Consider the following 15,216-nt stretch of genomic DNA (forward strand, 5'->3'; position numbering starts at 1 on the left):
ATGTAATTATACACCAGTTGCCCATACACACATTTTCAGCTAGAGTTACCCATACCTCCTAACATGACCCTCTCCATCTATGATCATTGCTATCACCTGTGTTGAACAGGTTAATTGAAAATAAAAGAGCAGAAGTCACGCACAAGGCATGTGAGCAGCGCTCTAACATAAAACGATCATTGACAAGTGTTTGGAACAATATAAAGATTTTTACTTTCATTAAAAAAAAAGACCACATATAATTCAAGTACAATGTGAATAAAACAATTGGGGTTAAAATAATGGATAATAGTTCCACGACACAGGAATGGAGATAAAGGTGTGGATATTGGCCAGAAACAATTTTAGTAGTCATAGGTAAGTGCACATTACCGGTTCTTGTGTACCATTGTTTGTACAAATTGCTTCACTTTTCATACGGTGGTTATCCTCACAATTGTTACGGATCTGTAGGCTGCCGCTGGAGGTGGTGTATAGGCTTCCGCACACAGGAGTTGGTATCCTCTCTTACCGGTAGCCAGGTGTGATATGAGCAACCAGAGGGGTCCAAGGAGCGGTGTCCACCAGTGGAAAGCAATATGAGGCAATAGGTTGAGGCTTCCGCGCACAGGAATGGCGTCCTTTCACGTGGGTGACCAGTTAGAATGTACAGTCACCGGAGGGATCCCGTGAGCGGCGTCCGCCAAATAAAGAGCAAATTGGGGCAAGTTGTGAATTGTAGCTGGAGCCAACGTATCCACATCAATAAGTAGTCCACAATAAACAGTCCTGGGCATGAAACAGGGCAACTAATGTGTTTCACTGCCAACTGCAGCTTTATCAAAGGTGTTTTAGTAGTGTACCTGGTCTAGGTATAAATACCTTTCTTAATGGTGAAATAGTTAGCATGTGTGTGGTCCAAATACTGATACAATTAAGATTAATACATCTTAAAATACATTCTAATAAGGAGGCAGACGTATCAAAGATCCTGACAAAGTTTTAATAAAATAATTGATGAGTTTGAAGAAACTCAGGAGCCCGAGGTGTGCTCCCTACCACCAGTGCTGTGCCTAAACACGTGCAAAGGGGGCCGTGCGATCGAGTGGGCTTATCTCCCGAAGGAGACGGGCCCCGTTTTTCCTCTAACCCCTCTCAACCATAAGGCCGAAGAGGGGAAAATAGGGAACGGTGGGTCCTCTTCGCCGAAGCTTAGAGAGACCCTCTTTCCTCAACCCCCGGAAGGGTTAGGACGGTGGGTCCTCCGCACCCGAAGGTTTGGAGAGACCCTCAGTGGACTTCCCTCCGCCTTGCGGCTCGGGGTCGTCCTCGGGGGGACCGCAGCTCTCCCCAAAAGGCGAGAGCTTTGGCACGTTGGGGAAATGGAAGGCCCGTAAGGGTCGACCACACTACCCAAAAAAACGTGACAAACTACAGAAAACAGAAAACGTGAAAAAGTGCACGAACGTGGAGAAGAAGAGAAATAAATAATAAAGAGGACCCCAGCCAGAAGGCCGGGGTGGGGGTGTGAAAAATTGTCCTACCCCATCCAAAAGGACTAGGTAAGGACGTGAAGCGCTAACCTAGAGGGAAGTGCGCAGTGCTAGTGCTTACTAGTGCATGGTGATTTTGGGATCACCCGTGCATGTTCGGCACCCCCGAGTTTCCCTGGGGGCACAGTGCAGCCTCGGACTCCAAGCAGCCGACCGATCAGCGTCCGACCAAGTGTTTCTCTGCTCCCATCGTAGGGCACTTTCCAGCCCCTGGCATGGGAATGGGTACTCCACTGGGCTTTTCGACTGACATCCTTAGGGGCTGCGAGAGAGTCAAACTACTAGGCCCAGTGTTTCTCCCCCCCTCTTACCAGTGGATTTACGGAAACAACACCTCCTACCAAAGGCATAGGTGAAGGTACTTAGCCAGACTTTTCACCACTCCCAGGCAAAAAAGAGGGGTCCCACACCCTCCGCCCATCAGAGCAGCTACTCAGTCCAGCCTTTCTCTATTCTCTGCCAGAGGCCAGTCCATACCCACTGATAAGAACAGATACTACACTTGATCTTAGCCAAAAGGCAGAGAAGCGATAATTGATAGTAAACATTATTCCTTGTAATTGAAAATAAAGGTGTTTTAACACAGGTGATATAATAAGAGGGAAGTCCAGGAACAGAGTATTATGTCGCTCCTGGAGAGGGTCATATTGGGAGGTATGGTTTCCACCCGTCCTTAATTAGAAAGTGCATCAGAAAAGGGCAAGCATGTACATTTACACTTCGAGCATATTGTGGGATCGCCATTGCATGTATATAAAGGGCAGCCAGTTTGCCTCTACCAGTGCATATGAGTAAAACTTCAGTCCACAATGGAAAAACAAACTCAGCAAATTAAGTTCCTTATAAGTTTATTTATGACAGAAACTTTTTTTATTTAAATAATTTTAACTTTTTATAGTTCCCCAAGCATCAATTAAATGTAATGCGAAGGACGATCCCTATACACACTCCTTTGTTATTGCTCTGCAGTAGTAAAAACAAAAGGCAAACAACGCCTATGATGGCACTCTCTCTCTCTCTCTCTCTCTCTCACACACACACACTCCCTCCCTCTCCCACTGACTTTGCAGTTTGCAAATTGCAATTGCATTATACTGGAGCACGTATGGGCCATCAGGAAAGCCACTCGCATAACCCCTCCCCTCTGGTTGCGTCATCACCCGCGCCACTCCCACCTAGCGCCTACGACTACTACACACGAGTAGCCACGCCCTGGCCGATGACGTCGCAAAACACAATCTCCCCCATGCTGACAGGCCCCGCCCTCCTCTTTAGCCCCGCCCACCCGCTCTTTCCCTCTCTTCTTTCTTTCTGTATTTTTTCCTCCTGAGCGCTCGCTACCCACAATCCCCCGCGAAAACCCTACAATGAAATTTAAGAAGTTTTTTAGGTTTCGGCGCCATTTTCGATTGGACTGAGGTAAGGAGGGATTTTTTTTCCCAGGGAATAACTCGCCGGAGCGGTCCGTGCCTCGCAGGGAAGTTTCCCTCCACGGGCGGCCGCCTTCTCCGCGCCGAAAAATCGGGAAAAAATTCTGAAAAATCCCCCTCGGTGTCCGGTGTCTGAAGGCGGCCTCCCCTGGCTCCGCCCGGCACTCGGCGACCGTTACCCGCGGCAGCTGGCTCCCAGCCGCCCCTGTGTTATGTGCGTGTGCCGGCTCACCCCCCCTATCCCCTCCGCCCTACACACACGGGACACCCGCTCTTGGTCTAGCGCCAGCACCGGCGGGCCGGCCGGGGGGGTGACGGGGCACGGAGACCCCGCACTGTCCTGCCAAGCCAGCCAGCTAGCGCTCTTCCTCCTGCCGCAGCCTTCTCCTCCCGCAATCCCTGCGCAGCATGGAAGTTTTGTTAGTTTTTGAGTTTTTGTTTTTATTTTAAAAAAATAATAATTTTATTTTTGTTTCGCATTTTTTATATTTGTATACAATAAATCATTGTCACCCCCTGTGCAGTGTTATGTAACAACTTGCGCTCACACACACCCAGAGATGTGCTGAGTGTATGTAGCTGCCCTCCAGCCCTCGGGCTGTTGTTTTGCGAAGAGGTTAGGAGTCCTCCTGTGGGGGTGGGTGCTGCCTGGCTTTGTGTCGGGGTGGGGTGGGGGATCAGTATGAGGGGGGGCTCTCCTTACTCTGGAGTGTATGGGGGGGGGGTGGTGGCCTGGAGGGCGCTGCCTGCTATGGAGGGTCAGACAAAGGGGCCGTGATTCCTCTGTGTGTCAGGAAGACATTACTGTTGCTAATAATAATAATAATGCTGTATGGATTGGCAGCGAAGGCGTAGGGATTATGGGGTTGTCTTCAAAAGTCACTTGTCTTTTTTTATTTTAGGTTCCTCTTGCAGGACAGGGATGGCACTCGTTTATGGGCCAGTGTCTTCAATGTTGTTACAACCAGCTGAGTGATATTATGTAATAAATGTGCATAGTGTTGCTTGTATTGGGATGTAAGTGGTTAAAAGGGGTGACTTGTCAGAAAAGGAGGAAGAGTTGGCGACAGCTGATGCCTTTGTGAATATTTTGCATAGGTTTAATGCATTTCACACATTCATTAATTTCTGATGGCGAGGACCCTCGTCCTTGGTTTGGGAGTGTTCATTGTATGTGTTGTAAGTACATTTGTCACTATGGTCTAGGACGTTTTGTTATCTGGCCTACTATGTGCTGCTGACAAAAGTATTTTTTTTTTTCCTGTTGTGTCATGTACATAAAACATTAAAGCCTTTTCTTGCACTGGTGCAAACCGTATTGTGTTTTTTTTTTTAATCCTTAATGATTAACTTTAAAATAGTTTGTGGGTGATTGTAAATAAAATTGCTAGATATAGTGAAATTCTGAAATATATCTTTTTCGTATATACACTCAGTGATATACACCAATATGTTGTAGGCTTTTTGATAACCAAAACTAATTATAATATTGGTTGTATTTTGACTCTGTGGCACCAGGCCACCTCATATATTAAATACGTTTTTGCTTGACTGACTTTTGGGTCTTTTTATGATGCGCTGTACACTAGAGAATCACTTCTCCTGTAAAGGATGTCTGAAACCATGTCAGATGCTGTGTGCAGCAAGTAAATTAGTTGTATGTTTAGTTTTCCTGGGTGCCACAAACTGTTAACAAATGTGCAGTATGTGTTAACGTTATTTATAGGCTGTTTGTGATTTATGCGAAATGTGATATTGGGGTTTAACAAGCCTTTGAGGTGGTACTAGTCCCTTCATAAATTGTCATCAAAATGACAATTTCTCTTGTGTGTGTGTGTTTTTTTTTTTTTTTTTTTTTTTTACAAGGCACAAAAAAAAAAATCTTAAACAGTTCTACTATAGACTGTTGCTAAGAACAGTCATTGTTTTTGCTGTTTGCTTTTAAAGCTAAGGGTCAGTCCAAACAGGTCTTACACCAGCGGGACTATTAACGGTTCTCTGGTTTTCACATATGAAACCAATTATTACTATTACCTTAGCCCAGTACTGTCCTGCAGAAAGCTAAGAAAACACCTTCAGTGTCATTTTGTTGTTTGATATCTTATTAGAATGCATCAGGTAAATTGGTTCTGTTTAGTCTCAATATCATGATTTAAGTCTCCAAATTGTCTATCTATCACAGGCTTCTGTCTATGCAGTCAGGGATTTAATGTTAGATTTCTTAAACTGGGAGAGAGAGAAAGTACCAACCAATCTGTTTGTCAGCCCTAAAATGACAGAAGCTGATTGGTTAACATACATAGTACCGGTTTTATAATTAACTTGGCTAGAGAATGTGTGTGTTTGTTTTTTTATGGTGAAAGTCTCCAAAAATGTTAAAATTGCTAACTTTACCTTTTTAACTAGTGGTATATATTTTATTTTATTAGAATAATACACCTGGTTCTGATTGCACAATCTTGGAATTTAGCAATTGTAGTTATTGTAACATTAATTTATAATTGCTGTATCTGTGATGTGTTCTCACTTTGCTGTAAAATATTGTTGTTGCAGAGTTTGAGCTGATGTAAATGTGACGTTCCAGGCTCTTCTGATTTCAGTAAGTCTGTTCTTGATTTCACAATCCTCTATACACTCATCAGTTGTCGCAAATATAGTAGCTACAATCCAAAACAAATCTAATTCTAGACTATAAAGTTGCAAAACATAAATAATAAGGGTTACTATTGATATGACAAGGTGTAAAAACTCTACCTTTTCCTTAAAGTGAAAGTAAGTACACCGGATGTGTTTTCTGCAGTTGAGTTACCCCATTTTAGATCTTCCATACTATCTGGATTTATGAAGGCATTGGAGTTTAATGTACTAGGTTTTAATTTAATGGCCTATGACAATACTTATGCTTGCCACTAGTCTGAGTGCAAGGTTTTTCTTGCATGATATATTTAACCCTGTGTTTTAGCCAGAAACATTCAGTGTAACGGCAAGTGTGCATAGGTCATTATGGGCAGTGTCCAACTGCATCTTGATAATTAATATATATATATATGTGCTATTAATCACAAATGATCTGTGATGGATACTAAATGGTCATAGTAATGATTGGTGTATCAGGCCTCACACACAATTTCTGTAGAATGTATTAATGTAATAAAGGTACAGGATCGGATTCTGCTTCTATTTTAGAGATGTTGGGATTTTACTTCTCAAATCTGGATTGTATTGGCTAAAGGTTGTCATGTAATTTATCTAGCCAATTTGAGAACTGATTAAAACCGAACCTGCGAATCTCTACTTATTACTATAACAATAACATGCTGGTGCCTAAACCATTTGTTTTAAGCTCCATATAATACACTAGTAAGCTTGCTCAAAGCAAAAGCTTTGAAAGCTAGTTTGATACGTTCTGTTTTTGTGCATGTGTGAGAAAGAGATGTAGTTTCACTCTCTGCCAGCAGATGGCAGAGTTTCGGAGACTCCTGGACACTATAGAGCAGTGATGACTAACCTTGACACTCCAGCTGTTGTTGAAAAAAAAAAATATATATATATATATATTATATTTTTTTTAACTTGCCATTAAGCCACTCAAATATGGGTGAACAAATTGGTCTGATTGTAGTGTGTGTGTTCAATTCATGTATGATCCACATTTGATTGGGCAGAATGAAAAGTCTTGTCAATGACAACAGGTGTTTCATCTAGCTGAGCTTTACAATGCCGATGCCACTCTGCATATAATCGGACTACCAGACGTTTGTTTATAAATGTATTATTTAGCTCTAGTTGTTAGCTAGTAAGCTTGCAGCAGGGCCCTCTAACCTCCATGTTTGTCTGTTACCCAGTTTTTTTTTTTTTTTTTTTTATCACTGTCTACTATTGTAAAGTGCAACGGAATCTGCTGCGCTATATAAGAGACTGTAAATAAATAGTTGTTGAGCCATAGATACGTTTATTTCAGTTTTACCTTTAGAAAGGCTAGGAACCAGTACATGATCTGTTAGCAATAGAATACCTGTCCCTTATTTATTTTTGGAGTCAATGTGATTAGTTAATGTAATTTTGTTGGTTTGAGTACTGCTTTATATTGGAAATTGGAAAATAGTATAAGCTATATTTAAATATGCTGCCTTTTTTTTTCTCTTTCAGGAGTGAGATGCGGTGTGAAGACTGAATTGAGGTATCCTAAAAAAAAGTGTTGTATTTTTATATACTGAAATGTTGTTGAAAATAAAGTCTAGAATTCTATCCCATAACATGGAGCAGGTATATACCGTGTAAAAGTGATTTTGAGATTTCAGGTGCGGTTTTTTATTTATTTTATTTTTTATTTCTTACTTTTCCCTGAAATGGGCGCTTTTTCAGAAGACCTCAGTATGCTAAAAAAATGACAACAAAAAATACATTGGTTCCTGGCCGCTTTTTACTACCATTACTAAATTAACTTTTGTATCTGACAACTTTTAAAAATACTCAATACTTTGCTTATGGCCAGTAACTGTTATGTTATTTGGCACTTGTGGGGCATTCAGGGATTTCTCCCAGAATTAACATGCGAGGACTCTTCTCTGAATAGGGCAGAAAAGAAGGTATTGGACATGGCTTGTTTAAGTATAGAAGGCTACTAATGCTGAAGATACACCAGACAAATTTCTGTGTGCAGTTCAGTGACAGCTGTGAAGCTGTAGTTTGCCGCCTACCTTTCCTTAAAATAGAGATTTGGAGCCCATATACTGCTCATGCTGTTTGAGGCCAGCAGAATCTTAGATGTTACTAAAGGTGTCCATACACTGTCCAAATCTCATGCGATCGGGACCTAGTTCAAAAAGTACATGCAGCACATACTTTTTGAACTGTACGATGGCTTGTGAGCATACATTGCACCCGCGAATCAGTGTATGGGCACCTTAAGACTGAATATGCAACCCGCACCATCATTCTTGCGATTTAAGACTAGTACACAGACATTCATTCATAATGCTTGCTGCCCCAAGTTTGTGAATTAAATACCAGTTTGTAGGGAAAATTATTTTACACCCAAGTAACTTTATTTTTTACAGTTTCTTATATAGCAGCAGATTCCATTGTAGACGGTGATAAAACAAGCTGGGTAACAGACTTGGAGGTAGGAGAGCCCTGCTGCAAGCTTACAATCTATAGGGGGGAAACACAAGGACAGGCACCAGTAATAGCATAGCAGTCCCACCAAGTTGCAGGACCAGAATGGAAGCTAAATAATACATAAGTGCCTCAGAGGGTTATGCGTGTGGTACTTGTATATTATAGGCTTGCCTAAAGAGGGTTGAGTTTAGCTGTAGAACTGACAGTTCCTAATAACCAAATGTCCAGCCTGATCGGTGTACAGTGTGTTTTTGAGCCCCTTGCATTGTAAACCCCCTTGTTGGATTTGAAGAATAGTTTTTTTCTTCTTTTCATTGACAGATAAAAACATTGATATTTGACAACATATTAAGATCTAAGTTCCCCAAAAATCTGACCTAATTTATCACAGGAAAGTCCACATGAGCTTTTATGATATATTTATTACCAGTAATATAGCACACACATATTCCACAGCGCATTAGAGAATATATGGCCATTCAGATAATTCCCTGCACCAATAGAGCTTACAATCTATAATCACTACCACATGTACACAGACATTCTAGGGTACATTTTTGTTGGTTAGTTTTTTGAATTCTGGGAAATAACTGGTTGCACATAAACAGACATTCTGCACAGTTAGGACCATAATGGGAATTGATCCTATGACCTCAGTGCTGTGAGCCAGTAGTGATAACCATTACACCGTCCGTGCTGCCCCACTTCCGATTTTATGCACCCTTATTATGAAGTGAGTTAGTATAATAGTTCCCTAAGCATGGCGAGCACACCGGTACACTTAAACGGTTTCCATGTTGGCAGTTTTCGACATGGACTCATGTCGACCTTTTGGCTAACTGCGTTTTGACCTAGTATTATGATCTAGTGCTGAATAAGAATTCGGTCTCCCTCTTACAATGTGGTTCCTTAAACTACCTCCATATCTCACACAGTGATATTCTGGTGGATACTTGGCTTTCTAATATTCAGTAATCATTTTCTATTGTTTTTTCCCTATCATATTCCATGTAATTTGTAGGTATTTGGTACTACCCTGTAATAGGCTTCTTTGCATTTAATGTTATGTGACCTGTTGCAGCTCACTAACTGTTTTGTTATTTCTGCACTGTAATAATCCTGTGTAGCTTGTAATTTGCAAATATGGAACTTTTTGCAGCCCATTTATAACTGGACAGGACCTAATAATAATTTTAGTCTACTCTGAAGTTTGTATAACTACTTTACCGTCTACTCTTGAAGATGTTCTCTACTCGTATGCATAGTTCTTCATGCAGCAAACTTATGTTGATTAGGACTGCTTTTGCAGAATCTACATGAAGCACCATTTTCACTATGAAGTTCTAATTTTATACTTTTGTGCATAGCCTGAAGCCATTTGAGACACCTTAAAATTGTATCCAAATCTTACTTTTTTTTATTTTTTTGGTACTTGTTTCCTAGCACGGCGCCCACGATTTTGATCGTATTACATCTTATACAATCGCATCGCATGCAATATAGCGGCATGTGATTCGATTTTTAATTGTACAAGCACCCTGATGGGAGCTTTCAATATTAAATGCACCCCCATTGGCAATGCCACCCTCAATATCAACGCCAACAGGAAGCGTGGCGAGCCCGCGTCCTCCGACCTTTTCATACCCCCACTATCCACATTGGCGTGGAGTTGCGAGGGGACACGGATTACTTTACATGTATTACGCGTCCCCTCACTTGGCTCGCTACGCTTCCGGCTCCTATTCTGCTGGACTCGCTGCACTCGCCACGCTTCGGGCTCGGTGGCTTGCTGTGCTCGCCACACAATCTAAAATCAACTCAAAGCTGCCATAGATAGTGGGGGTATGAAAAGGTCTGAGGACGCGTACCACTGTGCTCGCCACACTTCGGGTTGGCGTTGATAGTGGGGGTGGCGTTGACGATGGGGGGTGCATTTAACATTGTAAGCACTCATCAGGGTGCTTGTACAATTAAAAATCGCATCACATGCCATTTGCTGGCATGCAATTCTATGTGATATTTCATTGTACAAGCACTCCTGTTAATTTAACATGAATATCTCTTCGCAAACCACTAAGTATGGTATGCGATGGGCGCCGTGCTTGGAAACAAGTACCACTTTTTTCATTTATGCTGGGGTATAGTACCGAAAGTACAGGTGTCTAGAATTGGATATGTGCCCATATCAGCCAAACAGATTTAAGGTATGTAAAGTGCTAAATAAATAAGTAGAATTCAATTGCTGTTGGCAACATCACTACTTTTTTCAAAAAAACTGTCAGTTAAGTAACTATACCTCCCGAGTTTTCTCATACCAAACACTAACTGGTGCTTTTTAATGACTTATTGACTATTATACGCTTTATAGAGATCCTACTGCTATTCAGGAATTACATATGTAAAACTCCCCCTCTCCTAAATTTGCGGTCTCTTTCCACGTTCACTCAGTCTTAACTGAATAAGACATTCAGTGAAGTCTGTTCTACTGCATAATAATAGGAATCTGGGATGTTGCACAGTGTTTTTTGTGTAAACAGAAAAACCGTATTCAAACTTTTGAAAGGGTATATGTGTACCAATAACCATACTGAGAAGACAAGTACTGCAAAATAATATTGCATTATGTACACTTGATAAAGTATCTAAAGTTTTCAAAAGAATGTTGTTGGTCTCTTACTACTCAATTAGCCAGAAAGGTGCTGAATACTATAGGACTGTATTTTGAGATTCTTTTGAGTTTGAAATGTTACATTTTTATTTGAAAACTATGGGGTGTTCAACTCCTTAACTAATTGTATGTAGGAAAACTAGCTGTAGTGAACATGATTGCGCAAAGTCAAACATCAATGTGGAACATGGCATTGAATTAATAATCTGTATTAATTGTATATCCTTTATCAGACTAACAAACTTTTTTTTTGTTTTTAGCATCTGTACCTTTTTTGTATATGAATTTGTCATATTTTAATAAACCTGATCTATGCTTACAAAATTGGCGGTTTCGTTTAAAATATTATTTTTTTTCCGCCATTTGCGTTAGATGATTTTTTTTTTGTGTTTTTTTTATTTTTTTAAATGGATTTAGGGGTACATTTCTGTGGATAAAAAGGAGTTATCTGGCTTTTAATGCCTGTGGCTGTTCAGTTACATTTATGGCATGGATTCATGGTTAAAGATTTTTTGTACCCTTTTTAACCAGCTGTTTTTCCAGGGAGTATTTTTTATTTTTTTTGCCTCCTGAGGTGTAAAAGTAAATCTGATAAGAGCTCCCAGTAGGGTCTAATTGATTTGCCCCAGAGAATCTATTAGCCCACTGTAAATTGTAGTAGAATTCACAAATCCATTATCAAAGTCTAAAACACAGCGCTGATATTGCATGGCTGTTATCCAAATTATGCAGTTTTTTACCACACCTAAAGGAGCTATCCAAGTGTCCCTAATATGCAGCACTTATCTGGGATTGGGCCTCAGGCCACGATAACAAGCTGCAGCAATACACTGGATTGGGAACTTATTCTGAATCCCACAATTTTAGGTGCTTTTTCAGACTAATTAAAACTGACTGTAATTGGATAACGTGATTTTTGACCAATAGTCTTAGGTACGATCTGTTTTCAGGCAATAATAAGATACTAGACTTTTTCTTTGCGTCTAATGCCACTAATTTTAAACCTGTGGCTATGCTGATCATTAATATGCTCATATATAATTTTAAAGTATTATGCAATCGCAACCATGCCCTAGATTCCTAGAACAACGGATTAGACCTAAGAAACCAAAACCAGTGTCTTCTTACAGTAGTGATTGCTCTGCTCCCAGTTTGCCAGCTCTGGATTTACTAGCCTCTGTGCTCTGGCCAACACACTCATCTTCAACTTTACACATACTTTGCATTTTATATTTAATACATTTTAGATAAGCCATTTGTGTCCAATTTTAGTCTAAATAGTAAAATAAATAAATTGGCCACTTTCAAGCAGAAGAGCAGCTACAACAGCAGAGTTCTAGCTTCCGTTTCAACAGCCTCTATCCAATGCACCAGGTCTCCTGTGATACAAAAAAATAAAATATACTACCCTTCCCCTGTAACTCTTTATGCCTCTGGAAGGAAAAAATAAAAGCTAGGGAATAAGAAGGTACTCTGTATTAGCTGGATGGGTATCTTTTATGCAGGGTTAGATTTTTGAATGAGTTACTGCCCAGTTTTGTGTCTTTCATTTGTCTGCAAAATCTGCTTGTATGTGTTTTGTTTAAAAGTGTTTTTCTTTTTGCAGCATGCAATGTTTTGGGCCCTGTGTGTGGTGGTGGTGCTGGATGCTTTGTGGTGAAGTAGCAGCACATCATGGTTTGTAGAAACACGGAGATACAGACCATTCTGAGCTGCCTCTTTATCTCAGAGAAGAGCCGACTTGCCCTCCCATTTTCCCAACACCTAAGGATACCTGACCATCCTTGAGGAGCTGTCTTGTTTAGGTGGATGATCATCCAATATGAGCTTAAATGTCATGCATATTTTAGAATTTTTAAAATGTGACCTGTACCAAATGTTAAATGAAGGTATTTGTGTTTTTGTTTAAAAAAAAAAAAAAAAAAAGTTAGCTAATTCTCATACAGTATAGTGGCATAATTCCCAAATACAACAGTTGGCTTTGATATTTGAATTAAGTTAATGCCGGTTTATTATAAATCAACAGAAGCAGACACAACATGCAGTTTGGCAGCCTAAAACCTGTGTAATTTAGAACCTTACAAAAAGCTGGGCTACTGTTGAATTCACTCTAATCTGTTACACACATGATGAAATATGACCTACATACATTGACTAGTCTATCAGTAGAAAGCATAGTACATATCGCACCGTATGTTTACAGCTTGCCCCCAGAGTCGGTATAGAAATACTTTTGGCTAGAAATTGTAAAATCTATAGTAGCGCCAACATGCACCTTAAGGGGGAAGGGATTAGATTTATTAGAGGTAAGTTACTGTGGTTGAAAAATGGAGGTAGCTGTGCACTTCAACGGCCAATGCGATTTAAATTGAATGCCCCTTTTTCACACAAGGTCCTGCTTAATGTCTTAAAGTAATACAGGTTAACAATTGGTGGCACACATTCTTCTCTGAGAATTCATGGACGTGGCACCCCTTAACTAATGGGGCGTACACATGGTTTGGACACCTTTTTTTATTATTTGATTTTGCTTCTAGAAGCAAAATAGAATCAAACATTGCCTGCCTTCAAACTAGATTTGATCCTAATGAGAGGTAACGGGATCAAAAGCAGAAATAGACTTGGCTAGGGCCTTTTTTGGGCCCCCTCCCCTAAGACTGTTGGGCCAAGTAGTTATTATTGGTCATCAAAATCTAGGGTTCGATGGTCTATCTTAGGGGCAGCCAACTCCAGTCCTCGAGAGCTGCCAACAGTTAATGTTTTCCATGTCTCCTCGCAGAATCACAAGTGAAGTATTTGGTTCCACCTGTGGATCTTTTAAAATGTGTCAGTCAGTAATGAGTGTACCTGTGAGGTGAGCTGGAAAACGTGAACTGTTGGTAGCTCTTAAGATAGACCAGGAGTAGCCAACTCCAGTCCTCATCTGCCCTTTTTTTTAACCTAGATTATCCTATAGTCCAAACTTTTTGCAATGAAGGCCAGATTTGGTAAGGCGAAAATGTGTGGGTGCCGACCATTCAGCCTGACCTTCTTTGAACCATTAATCACATCAGAATGGTCCCCCACTCTGCCCCCATTCACTCTGTCCCCCAGCCTGCCCCCATTCACTGCATGTCCCCCACTCTGCACCTACTCTGTCCCCCAGCCTGCCCCCCTTCTCTGAATATCCATCACTGCCCCTTCTTCACTGTATGTACCCCATTCACTGTATGTCCCGCAGCCTGCTCCTCCACTGTATGACTGCCATTTCATTATGTCCCCCAGCCTGCCCCTCCTGCACTGTATGTATCCCTGCCTGCCCCCACAAGTGGCCCCTTGTGTGAGCCATAGGATGGAGAGGCAAAGCAGGCACTGCAAGGACAGGAGACATGTTTGGGGTCCCACTGCTGCCCTTCTCCCCTCTACATGTCGCAGGACCAAACTTCCACCTTGCTGCCCCCTCTCCGCACACAGCTGCCACTGTGATTGCGGAAGAGGGTGATATGATTGTAGCAGCAGGGTTTCTGCCTGCTTCAGGCTAGAGGCTTCTATAATCAATCTCAACCCTTTTTTTGGAACATTCGTTCTTTGTAAGGATATTCATATGCCAATCCCAAGCATGTTTAAATTGCTGTACTGTCTTCGCTTCTGCCACCTCTGATGGGAGGCTATTCCACGTATTAACTACCCTTTTTGTCAATTTGTTCCTCAAATTTCCCCTGAACCTACCTCCCTCCCATTTTTAGTGTATGTCCTGGAGTTCTAATACGACTTTTAAATCTATTTTGTATATTTGAAGTATAGCAGGGAAACATTCTTCAATTTTTATCATGTTCCATTTTTCCCTTCTCTGCTCCAAATTATACATGTTAAGAACTTTGTAGTCTATGCACCATTTTAGTTGAGCTTCTTTGTATGCTGACTATATTTATATTCTTCTGGAGATATGGGCATATATTCAATTGATGTTGAAACTGCTGTCTTGCCAAAAAGATGTCAGTTTTCGACTAGAATGGGTTGAAAGGGGTTCTTACCTATTGACTGCTAGCTGGACATTTCTATAGGTCGAAATAGCTGAAAATCCACCGGTTTTTGATGGAAAAACAGCCAAAGCCAAATGGTTTAGGCCACATTTCCACCAATATCATTCTGACATAAAATAATGTCTGGTTGAGGCAGGGAGGACGGTGCCTGGTAAGCAGCAGCAGTTTAGTAAGCAGCAGCAGTTTACATGGTGCTATCCATCCGTCCGTTGCCTCTCGCACCCACCTGCCGTCCCGTTCACATGTCTCGCTGCCACTGCGCTTACCCGGTCCCTGTGCCGGTTGAGTGAGCATCAATCAGCGGTCAAATCCGACTTCTGGATTTGGCTGCTGCATTGAATAGACCATCTCGGATTCAATCTGACAAAATAATTTCGGAAAGGATCTTATATCAATTCAATATACCCCATGATCTTTAGGACTGGACCTAGATGATGACCTAA

General features: G+C 41.2%; 1 long non-coding RNA gene and 1 pseudogene across 2 annotated transcripts; one reads left to right on the forward strand and one right to left on the reverse strand.

Annotated features, from left to right (window-relative positions):
* Positions 1-1,928: 1,928 nt before the first annotated feature.
* LOC146039970 (U2 spliceosomal RNA) lies at positions 1,929-2,064 on the reverse strand (annotated as a pseudogene).
* Positions 2,065-2,818: 754 nt separating this feature from the next.
* On the forward strand, positions 2,819-12,635 carry LOC146035848 (uncharacterized). Of its 2 annotated transcripts, none has more exons than XR_014460729.1 (4): positions 2,819-2,951; positions 5,516-5,561; positions 7,112-7,142; positions 12,358-12,635. It is a non-coding gene; the product is annotated as an uncharacterized LOC146035848 (long non-coding RNA). The 2 variants fall into 2 exon arrangements; XR_014460730.1 differs by lacking the exon at positions 2,819-2,951 and adding an exon at positions 2,989-3,381.
* Positions 12,636-15,216: the final 2,581 nt, after the last annotated feature.

The sequence above is a fragment of the Crinia signifera genome, chromosome 9 (genome assembly GCF_055691185.1).
Source record: "Crinia signifera chromosome 9, ASM5569118v1, whole genome shotgun sequence".
Classification (NCBI taxonomy): Eukaryota; Metazoa; Chordata; class Amphibia; order Anura; family Myobatrachidae; genus Crinia; species Crinia signifera.